The sequence below is a fragment of the Haliotis rubra genome, unplaced genomic scaffold (genome assembly GCF_003918875.1).
Source record: "Haliotis rubra isolate DU_JTF1 unplaced genomic scaffold, ASM391887v1 Scf291, whole genome shotgun sequence".
In the NCBI taxonomy this organism is placed as follows: domain Eukaryota; kingdom Metazoa; phylum Mollusca; class Gastropoda; order Lepetellida; family Haliotidae; genus Haliotis; species Haliotis rubra.
Window position 1 is genome coordinate 657,689 of NW_025766959.1, and position 11,619 is coordinate 669,307.

General features: G+C 40.7%; 1 long non-coding RNA gene across 2 annotated transcripts in view; it reads left to right on the forward strand.

Annotated features, from left to right (window-relative positions):
* The window catches only part of LOC124281976, a 29,390-nt gene extending 19,791 nt beyond the window's left edge, over positions 1 to 9,599 (forward strand). Inside the window, exons 2-4 of one of the 2 annotated variants that reach the window (XR_006900012.1) lie at positions 2,107 to 2,156; positions 8,705 to 8,866; positions 9,023 to 9,599. This is a non-coding gene — a long non-coding RNA (uncharacterized LOC124281976). Of the gene's footprint in view, positions 1 to 2,106; positions 2,157 to 2,771; positions 3,021 to 8,704; positions 8,867 to 9,022 lie in introns of those variants that run through there. The other variant, XR_006900013.1, reaches the window with a different exon arrangement.
* Positions 9,600 to 11,619: the final 2,020 nt, after the last annotated feature.

Here is an 11,619-nt window from a genome sequence, read left to right on the forward strand (position 1 = left end):
CCAGGAAATGGTCTCAAAAACGCAACCTAATCTCGGAGATCGTGGTACGGTGTTCTCCATGCTGCACGTGCTGTTGACAAGGACCAGCGCTATAAAATGCACCCGCAAACCTGGTTGAAACATTCACATTACAACGTCAGCAGGATGCCGCGACTCACGACAGCTGAGAGGTACCAAGCGCTATAGGAAGACTTGAAACTGGCCACACTGCACAAGCCGTTGCCAATCACTTCCAGGTCAACATTCGGACCATCTTCAGGCTGAAGCAACGTTTCCGGGCAACCAACACCACAAATGATCGCCCCCGTACTGGCAGACCAAGGGTGACCACAAGACTATGTTGCCATGTTGTGCGACAGCATGTACAGAATCCCTTCATGCAGGCATCCGAAACAGCACGCCAGACAGTGGGAACACACGGAAGACCAACCAGTACTGTTACAGTACGCCGACGTCTTTACAGCGGGAACCTCCATTGCCGTAGACCTTACCGTGGACCTATCCTCATCCCCCGTCATCGGCATGAACGTCTACAGTTTGCTCTACAACACCAAAACTGGCGATACAGGCAATGGAGAACTGTTCTGTTAACAGATGAGAGTCGGTACTGTGTATCAACTGCAGATGGCAGAACAAGAATATGGCGACGACGCGGCCAGCGTTACTCGGACCAATGTGTTATGGAAAGAGACTCATGGGGAGGTGCAAGCATCTTGGTGTGGGGTTGAATAAGCCTGAACCAGAGAGTGGGTCCTGTGGTGTTCCAGAACCTTGGTCCAGGGAGCAAACCGAAACACGAGTCTCATTAACCTATTCAGACAATGACCTAATTTTCTGCTGATCCGAATTTTCTCGTGTGGAAGTGAAAGGAGACACTCCAAACAACTATGGTTACACTGAATTCCAATTCCTTGTTTCATAAGAAAATGGTATTTACAAATAAATTTTAATTTTAAACTTTAATAACATCGTATTTCTATATTTTATGGCGAGGTTTGGCAGCATGACCTTAACTAAGATGTTACAGACTGCCCCAGTTTGTTGAGCTCGTAAAATGATTCACGCATCTAGCTCACTGGTTACACCTGTTACGTGTTTTATGCGCTAATTCAGTTCAGTGTAGTTCACGCACAATGTGATTGATATAATATTAAGTCCGTACCAGACCGCCAAACTTTTCTAGATGCAAAGCCTCGTTTTGAGATTTCCAGGTTTGTTTGTCAGAGGTCGCTGCACGACATGTTTGCAAGGATTATAAGGAGCGTAGTGTTGTGATATACAAGTGCTTAGATGTATCAAATAATACTGATTGATATTTATGCATCCAGTTAAATGAATTGGTCTCAAAATTCTGTACTGGTTGACCTTGGTCAACAGGAAACGAGACTGTTGTGTAATCAATGTTTCGACTTGAGGAGGCGGCATCACAGCAGTGCGCTACATCGACCAAGCTCTCATACCCCACGTCATACCACATTTCGCACGTCACCGGAACAACATTTTCCAGCATGATAACGCCCGGGCCCGTACGTATACTGCCAGAGCTACACGGGACTTCCTACAGCAGAACAGTGTCAATATTATGCAGTGGCGAGCCCTTAGTCCCGATTTAAATCCAACTGAACATCTTTGAGATGAAATTCAGAGGAGACTGAATAATGTCATACCAACGCCGAACGTAGCCGATTATTGCGCCAGGCCTTTCTCAGAGTGTGGTTCCAGGTGCCAATGGCCTTCATCAATGGTTGCTGCACAACCTGTGAAGGTCCGGGTTAGAATATTGAGCTTCAGTAACCCATGCTTGTCGTAAGAGTCGACTAACGGGATCGGGTGGGTTGACACATGTCATCGGTTTCCAATTGCGCAGATCAATGCTCATGCTGTTGATCACTGGATTGTCTGGTGCAGACTCGATTATTTACAGACCGCCGCTATATAGCTGGAATATTGCTGAGTGCGGCGTAAAACTAAACTCACTCACTCATTGGTGCTCTCCATGCACCTGTATGTGTCCCGTATTTCAGTTGGAAGAGTGTTCCACAAATAACCAATGTCACACACGATATATCTGTTTTAGGGTATTAGTTCTTACTTTTGGAATTGCAGAATTAGCTGAATATCTCCGATGACAGACAAGGTAGGAAGAAATAAATCTTGTAAGTACACAGATGCCATTTTGTTAACAGTTTTGTGAAATGTTTCACGTGTAATTGTCACGATTCATGTAAACAAATATTTATGATACATCTCCATCACAGAAAGCAAATGAAATTGAAAGAAAGTGAAGATCCAGAGTAATGGTATTATCCTCTTTGCATAAGAGCGGCAAGAAAAAATATCACCTTTTGAGTGATGGAGAACATTTGGTGACCTGTTGTTGATGCGATGCTGGCGTGCGCTGACGAGCTGCTGGCGTGTGCTGACGTACTGCTGACGTTCAGTTGACGTACTGCTGACGTACTGCTGACGAGTCCTGACACGTTATCGACTTGCTGTGTTAATCTGGGCTGCTGTTGCAAAAAGAAAACACTCCTGTGAATATTTTTGCCGACACGCTGAGCATCGCTACTTCATTGTGGGCGGCTTAAATACAAGGTAATGCTTAAAGGGCACAGGCCTGGATGGCCAAGTTAACAGTTTTGGCAAGTTTGATTCAAATCATCTGAAACGAAACTTTATGTGGGGACAAACCGTTCTTGGTTTTATGACCGTTTTAACAAACCTTAGAAGATAGGGAGTGGATATTACTGTTTATTTTTCTATTTTTGTAGGCTACGGATAAAGACTAAATCAAGGCCTTTTTGTCCACAACCTCTTGTACACTGAAGTGTGAAGAGGCGGCCGTTGGAACTATGGTGATCTAGTCTCGCTGCCTTTGAGAATCTGACACACTATGAATAGAAGTCACTCATTTTGACGACTGCACCTAAACCAAAACCTGGCCACCATATAGTCCTAATTGAACACCTGTATTGACCTGCAAGGTGCGTTCGATTAGAGAACACGAGTAACACGTCTTGCAAACTCAAAAGATGTTTATTGTATGAAAGGCCTCCGGCCCATATACATGAGAGTTACAGTGATAAAGGAATATTCTGGATATTTACATATATATTTAAGGGTATACAATTCGCTTTATAAGAAGATCTCTTTTAGCTAATGCATATTTTATATATAAGGACAATTGAGCAAGAATATTTTCATTATTGGTTTGTAACAAAGATATATATGCATAATGGGGCTGCTTTGCAAGAAGATGGTGCGGTATATATTTCTGTCTTAATTCGTGATAACAAGGACATATCAGGGTAAAATGAATTTCATTTTCTATTCCAACGTTACATAAAGGACAATATCGACGTTCTTTCTGGACAGAGGTTTTTCTACCCTCATTAATCATTAAAGATAACAAACCTAAACGATACTTTACGAACATTGTTCTTAAACTATATGTTGTAATTATTGATAAGTATTTTTCTGGCTGGAGTAACGTTTTAAAGGTCCTGTAATATTCATATCGTGAGCTTGAATCTAGGGTGGATTTCCATTCTTGATTGAACATATCTATTGATCTAACACGAAATTCATTAATAAACCAGTTCACATCGCCAATTGTTTGGCTCAACCATACGAAACCGAAACCGTGAGAAAATAATAAATTTCTGATATCAGTTACCCAAGTGTGTTTTCCCAAATTATCCAGATTTAAAAGCATATTGTAAGCTAATTTTGGCAGACGTTGTTCGTGCATATTTAGAACCTTAAACCAATATTTTAAACATCTTATGTGAGAATTGATATACAAAGGAAATCTGCCACATTCGCCATATACCATGCAGTTAGGTGTCTTTGAGCTTACATTGAGGTACTTTTTACAGGCTAAAAGATGCACTCTCTCAATACAATCAAAACGCTGAAAACCCCATATTTCAGATCCATATAATAAAATGGGTTGAATCTGAGAATTAAATATCTTAAAAAACACATTGGGTGACATAGTTCCAACTTTGTATAAAACCGATAAAACTTGTATTAAAGCCTTTTTCCACGTAAAGTTAAGTTATGTGCACATTTATTCAAGTTCATTCTGTTTGAAAACAAAAACCCTAAGTAAGAATATTGATCGGATACATTAATCAACTGACCATCAAAAAACCAGCGTTCGTTTGTGGCCACGGGACCGCCCCTCCTAAATATCACAATTTCTGTTTTGCTTAAATTTACTGTTAACTTCCATTCTTTAGTATAACTTTCTAAGATATTTAATTGATTTTGTAAACCGACCACAGTATCCGAAACTAAAATAACGTCGTCAGCAAAAAGGAGCATTAGGACTTCTACAAGATCTGGGTACATTTGGATTCCATGTTTTCCAGCTAAATTGATATCGTGATATAATTCACTAATGAAGAAGGAAAATAGGAGTGGACTTAAGCAGCAACCTTGTCTTAAACCAAGTGGGCAATCGAAAAAATCTGTAACCCCGTCTTTGCAACGCACACAAGATCGAACGTTAGAATACATTGATTTGAGAATGCTAACCATTTTCCCTCGTAAACCTGCCTTGCGTAAACACTGCCATAATTTAAAACGATTGACTGAGTCGAATGCCTTTTTAAAATCTACAAATGCTATGTACAACTTATGTTTTCTTTTTGATAGTGATTTTTGGACTAGTGCATACAGAGTAAATATATGATCAGTGGTAGAATATCCCTTTCTAAATCCTGCCTGGGATTCAGGAATCTTATCACGCATATTCGCCCAGTTTGATAGTCTATTGTTCAATATCAACGTAAATACTTTCCCCAAGATACTCATTAATGATATACCCCGATAATTATCTGGATCGTTTCTGTCGCCCTTTTTATGAAGTGGATTTATTATAGAGCTTGACCAACTGCAGGGAAAATTCCATGTTCATACAGCTTATTGAAACATTTCGTAAGGAACGGCATAATTTCGAATTTAGAACACTTTATCATTTCTATTATGATAAAGTCAGGTCCAGCAGCCTTCCCATTTTTAAGATGATTTATCGCTTCTAATATTTCCTGTTCGGCAATAGGACTGTCTAGTACAAGTTGATCTACTTCTGTATAATAGTCATTATTGGAATCTACAGTGTTAATTTCATCGTCGAATGTTGAGTCTAATATCTCACCGTTTGAATATACATCTTTGAAATGATTTAACCATTGAGTTTTAGTTATGCTATTTCCGGACGTATTTCTTTTTTGTAAATGGCGGATACTTTTCCAAAATGCAGACGGGCTGTTTATAGATCTTTCTAACCTTTCTTGTCTGCGGATTCTCATATCAAACTTATACTTTCGACAACAAGCTTTATACTTATTTCTACTTTCGCAATATTTCCGTCTATCATAATTACTACGAGTCACTCTGAATCTACGAAGATGTTTACGAGCATTGCGTCGCGCATTTCTACAATCTGTATTTAGAGTATTTGTTCGGTCTTTGCGATTGACATTTTTGAGCATACAATTAGCTGAAGTCGATAACAGTTCCACAAAGTCATTTATGGCTCCATTTACATCTGTATCAATTGTTTCGAGTAGAATTCCTCCAAACGAAGTTATGTTTTCTTTCACGTTCGATAAGAAAGTGCTTGCAAAATTATCATTCCACACAAGTCGTTTGATATTTGTGGACCCGTTATCATCGTTCATGCTATGATTAATATTGGGGAACTTACAAGTTAATTCAAGAGGTAAATGGTCAGATTCATGCCGATCCCCAATATTCAACCTGCCTATGTACTGGAAGAAATCGGGCGAGCATATAAAATAATCATTGACACTAGCACCTTGATTCGCACAAAATGTATATTCCCCTTGTAAATCGCCATATACTCTCCCATTAACGATAAACAATTGCAATGCGTAACATATATCTAAAAGTTTCTGGCCAAATTTGTTTGTAGATGTATCGTGAGACTTCCGATTTTCAACACTAACATCATCATCTTCATGAAATGGAAAGTATCTATGTAATATATCATCACGTGAGGATGTTGAAGGGTTATTTGCATTACCAGTTCGGGAATTTAGATCACCACACAAAACAGTATGTGAATCACTAAGTTCCGATTGTATATCTAATAAAAATTCCTCAAGTTTATCTAGACTACAACTGGTATCAACATGGTTGTAATAAGGAGAGCCTTCAGGTGGTATATATGTGCATATCAAATTAACATGCTTATCAATAGCAAATAAAGCTTTTGACATGTGTATACATATCAAATTGTCGATATCTGTAGTTATGAACTTACAAAACTTGCTAATAGACTGATGTATACACACGCACACACCTCCCGAAAGTCTGCCATAATCAGACAGTTTCACAGCTGAACTTGAAAAAACTTGGTAATCAACCAACCAATTCATGTCGTAATTAAAGTCAACAAAGGTTTCGAGAAGGCAAATAATATTAAATTTTCTAATATAATCTATAAAGTCATCATCTCCTGATTTATTACGAAGTCCGTTTATATTCCAACACAGAAATGAGAGAGTTTCGTTGCACAAGCTGTGTTCAGTGGGTGTAATGCAGGTGTCATTGTCAGCAGTACCCTGTGAGATACGATCCGGGCCTCGGCCCAAATCCTACGGCAGGGTTGATTTCGGCCTCGCTTGCCGTTTCCTCGTTTGGGTGAGAACTCTGGTATCCCGTACGTTGGTGGATCCAGTAGCTCCACTGGCTGAGCGAGGTACTGTCACCAGCTGGCCATTCTTGAAATAGCCGAACATGTTTGTCCCCTTCAAAGCCTGAAGTTGCTGACGTTGACGTGACGTTAGGTCACTGGAGATACCAAGTCCCGCTGCCTTGAATGCCGGTCTTGCTTTCAGGGAGCGCACCTTATCGTCAGACATGTGCAGCTTTACAATCATTGGTCGAGGTCTGGTAGCATTAACCCGCCTAACGCCAAGCCTATGTGCGCGGATAACGTCAGACGTTCCCCACGTCTTGAAAGTAGCATGCTCGTTAAGAGTGGATAACGATGTCTGCTTGCATGTCATAGACTTCTCCTCGCCGTCAGCCTCGGGTATACCATGAATTATGATATTGTCACGTCTGCTGTAAGATTCCAGCCGGTCTAGTTCGGTATCTACGTTGGACATGTTTTCGATCACAGAATCGACTTTCTCCGCGAGGGCATCAATGTCGTCGTTCACAATATCATGATTTTGTTTGATGATATCTATATCTCCACGAATATCTGTTACAGAGTGTTCGAGGTGTTCACACTTGGAACTAATAGCACTAATGTCTTTCCGTAGAGAGGAGATCTGTGAACTTAGGTCATTTTTGGCGGTAGCTAATTCTGCTTTCATGTTTTCAATTGCGCTGAGTAAGTTATCTTGAACTTGTTCAAGTGTGACGGGTCCCGGGTTTGTCTCAACATCATTAGAGCACAACAGTCGCTGAATGACGACTCGCACGGGAAGCGTGTCGTCCCCAAGTAGACACAAAGCTCGTGCATGGGCAGCATGAGAGGCATGGTATATAGACAGGATTAGGTCACAGTTCGAGTTGGTGACGTCACACGTAACACAATAAAATGTTGTTTCTTTCGGCACAAAATTATCAAATGAGTAATTGAGAATAGCCTGCTGGTTACATATGATGAGGGCAGAGAGTGACAAATGCACTGTGAAGATCAGAGCGCATATTATCAAACGATAAGGCATGGTATCAATATCATGATCGCGGCGTTGAGTGAATGGCGTGTATCTGTCAACATGGCTCACCTGCCGTGTACCGGGTGGGTGGTGAAAAGTTCCTATTCTCGCTCTGTATGTGGCCAGATCCTCCATAATTTGAACTCAAACGGACACTGGTGTGTAGACCTTTGATCACACACATTCGCCACTTCAAGTTGCCTTTTGTGTTGTAGATTTTCAGAGAAAAATACAGAGCCTTCCTAAACGTGTCATCAACCCCCAAGGGCGCGTTTGTTCTCCATCAGCTTCGATGACAGCACGTGGAGCCGTACAACCTATGTAAACAAAGGATCGCTACGCAAATCGAAATAGTGTTACATGTTTTTGGATATTTTCTCAGTGAAACTAAACCATTCTATTAAAGATGTTAAGTTGGATTCGTAGACTCGTCAAAAGTAAAAGAGTAAAAGAAATCTGTACATTATATTGAATGGACATTGCAAGGTGTGACGAATCGTCACATTTTTCTGGCCTGTGGCAGAGATGGCAGAGTGGTTTAGAAGTAACGTTTGGAGAGACGAGAAGCCATATTTTTGGTTGAAATGGAGGTGGAGATCTGTATCCTCATAATCAAACCTTGGCAAAATGTACGAAACTTCAGTCCACATTCGTCAAAACGGTCGTGTGAAAGACATTACTGTGAGAACTGTATTTGTCGCGTTGGTGCACGTGAAATATGTCCCCTGGTCCTTTCACACGTGCACCTCGCTCTTTGGCGACACGGTTTTGAATACATCATCCGGGGCAAGTATACATTCATATAGGACCAACTCGAGCACATGTATCACTCACTCAAATAGTACTGGTATTTTCTGTCCATTCACCTCTTTTAAGGGAAATCTACAAGCACATTCACTGCGTAAAATAACCAAGTGAATAACACAGACATTTCAATTCATAAACATCAAATAAATGTATGAATGCTGTTAGTAGATATGTGATTATTATTTTCACAGGACCTACACTTGGCTGACGTCTACATTCGTTAGCCGGGCACGAACGTTACGGGTTCGAATCCCGCTGACGACGCGCATTTCCACAACTAGACTACAAAATTGAAAAAAAAGAAGTTTCTTTGCAGGCATATGTTACAAAACACTTCATAAAGTTCTGACAAGGTGACCATACTTTATTTATCGTATAATGTACATATAAACACTTCATACAGTTCCGACAAGGTGACCATACTTTATTTATCGTATAATGTACATATAAACAATTAATCAAGTAACTTAGTAAGTCTGACCCAATCTCATTACATACCCATGTTCCAGGTGGTTGATATATGAGAGTGTCAGAACCAACAAGACGTCAAGACAGCTGACAAGAAAATACTTTAAACACCTGCCAATGATCGTGCTCGCCTCGACCGGACTACTCCGGAAACACCCGACTCACTCAGTCACGGTCTTCGTCTCAAGTTGAAATACATACCTTGGCACGCGATAGACACTCAGCGTCAAGAGCCTTGTATATGATCAAATTCCCAGTGATGTTTTGAGGAGGCGTTCACAGGACACATGAGCCTGGCCAGGTGTTCCCTTACATATCTCCTCATGTGCGTTCCAGACAACGAAGTTAATTCATCGATAAAGGGAATTATGGATTACAAGTGGATTGTGACCCTCTGATACTCGGGGCACAGGTGGGCCAGTGGTCTATGGCGCCAGAGAAGTGGGTACCTAAGGCGTGCAATCCGAGATGAAACTAGTAGTCGCCCTGAGTATGATTCTTGATTCTTATCCAATATAACGGACTCTTGCTCACAGTTTACCTGACAGGTAAACGTGTAACACCTGCAAATCTTTGGGCTTCATGTGTACAAGATTTGATATAACTGTTCTGTTCAAATGTCGACGTGACCTTATCTTTCTTTAAAGTACCCCTTTACCCTTTGCCAATTGTATTGATTGACTAAGAGGCTCCTTCGAACAGGTTCAAGGCACTGTGTAGTTGAAGCGTACACAAGCGTTGTTGGAGTGGAGATCACAAAGGAGAGAGAGCCTACCCTCTTCACGACGTGAGTGATGCCTTCACGCTGCATACTATTACCATTCTATGGTTATGTCGGCCTCAATATTTGCGTTCACACTCAATATAATTGCAAATTTTCGGGACCCGGGAAATTCCGTTTGGAATTGGTCTTCAGCAACCCATGTTTGTCGTGAGACGCGACTAACTGGATCGGTGATCAGGCCTGCTGACTAGGTTGACACATGCCATCGTATGCATAGATCGTTGTGATGATGTTGATCACTGGATTGTCTGGTCCAGACGAGATTATTTACAGACGCCATATAGATGGAATATATAGAGTGCGGCGTTAACCAACCAACCAACCAACCACCATTTCGGCTATATCGATGCCACCTTAGGCTAATGCTTCGTCTCTGAAAAAAATTAATTTCAATAGAAATAATTAGTTCCTTTTAAACTGAAAGCTCCAGTCAGATTGGAGACTCTGAGTAATTTTAGAATTACTCAAGTCAAAACATTGACTACAGAACAGGCACGTTTCCTGCTGACTGGGGTCCGTCCTGTTGTACAATATAGTACAATAACCTGTCCAGAATTTTGAGACCAACTCATTCAGCTATATATATAAATATTAATCAGTATTATTTGATACATCTAATCACTTGTATATTGCAACACTACGCTCCTTCTAACCCTGGCAAACACGTCGTGCAGCATGCTCTGTCGTATGTAGCGCGCTCTGACAGACGGAAATCTCAAAACGAGGCTCGGCCGCTAGAAAGGTTCGGCTGTCTTGTATGGCCTTGATATCAAATCAATCACATTGTACGTTACAAAAATACACGTAATAAAAAGAACACATAACAGGTGTAACCAGTGAGCCAGATGAATTGTGAATCAGTTTACGACCTCATCAAACAGGGGCAGTCTATGACGCCTCAGTTAAAGCCATGCTGCCTAAACCTCGCCATAAAATAAAGTTTAAAATTAAAATTTAATTTGTAAATACCATTTTCTTAGGAAACAAGGAACTGGAATTTCGTGTAACCATAGTTGTTTGTAGTGTTTCTTTTCACTTTCACTCGAGAAAAAATCGGATCGGCTGAAAAGTAGGACTTTGGATCATGAGACTCATGTTTCAGTTTGCAGAAAGGGGTGGGTGGAAGGGAAAATAATGCGGTTCGGGGAAAATGGGGGACAGACAGTTTCATATTGTATAGCATTTCATTACGCCAAAATCGACGTGACACAATTCAAAACCGAAAATATTGTAATTCGAAGAACACTAAAAGCGGCTTTGTTATAGCAAGAGTTTGCATTTCAGGAACACGTTTGAAAGAATTATGTTGACAAGATCAGGTCATACCACCAAACTACACGAAAAATCCACAGAACAGCGTGTTTACGTAAGAAAAACGCCCCGTAGACAATACGGAGAGTTTTGCAGTGTATACAATCTTACAGCATGTGCCGCACAAACGCCTTGTTAGTGTGGAAGATATTTCAATATATGTAGATATATCGCGGGAAAACCTACCGGTTATCAGCCGGGGATTGTTCATTGAGAATGTTTTGTTTGTTCGTGCTTGGGTTTAGATAGGAACTGCACACGATAAATACACGGGGCATATATCTGTCAACGGTTTATCGACTACCACATATATCACCTCTTGCCAAGATAGCGAGTGAAAACAAACAGATGTTAGAAGATCTCTCTGTGTACATGTGTCGAAAACATATATACCCCACACGCTGTCGCCACTTCATTCATAAACAGATAAACTTGGAAACAGTACACACATTTATAGGAATTGCCCTTCAAACAAACAGTTTTGGCATGTATGGGAAGCGTCAAAATGTGCCCATGAGATATAAGAGGTTTCAAAAAAGAAAC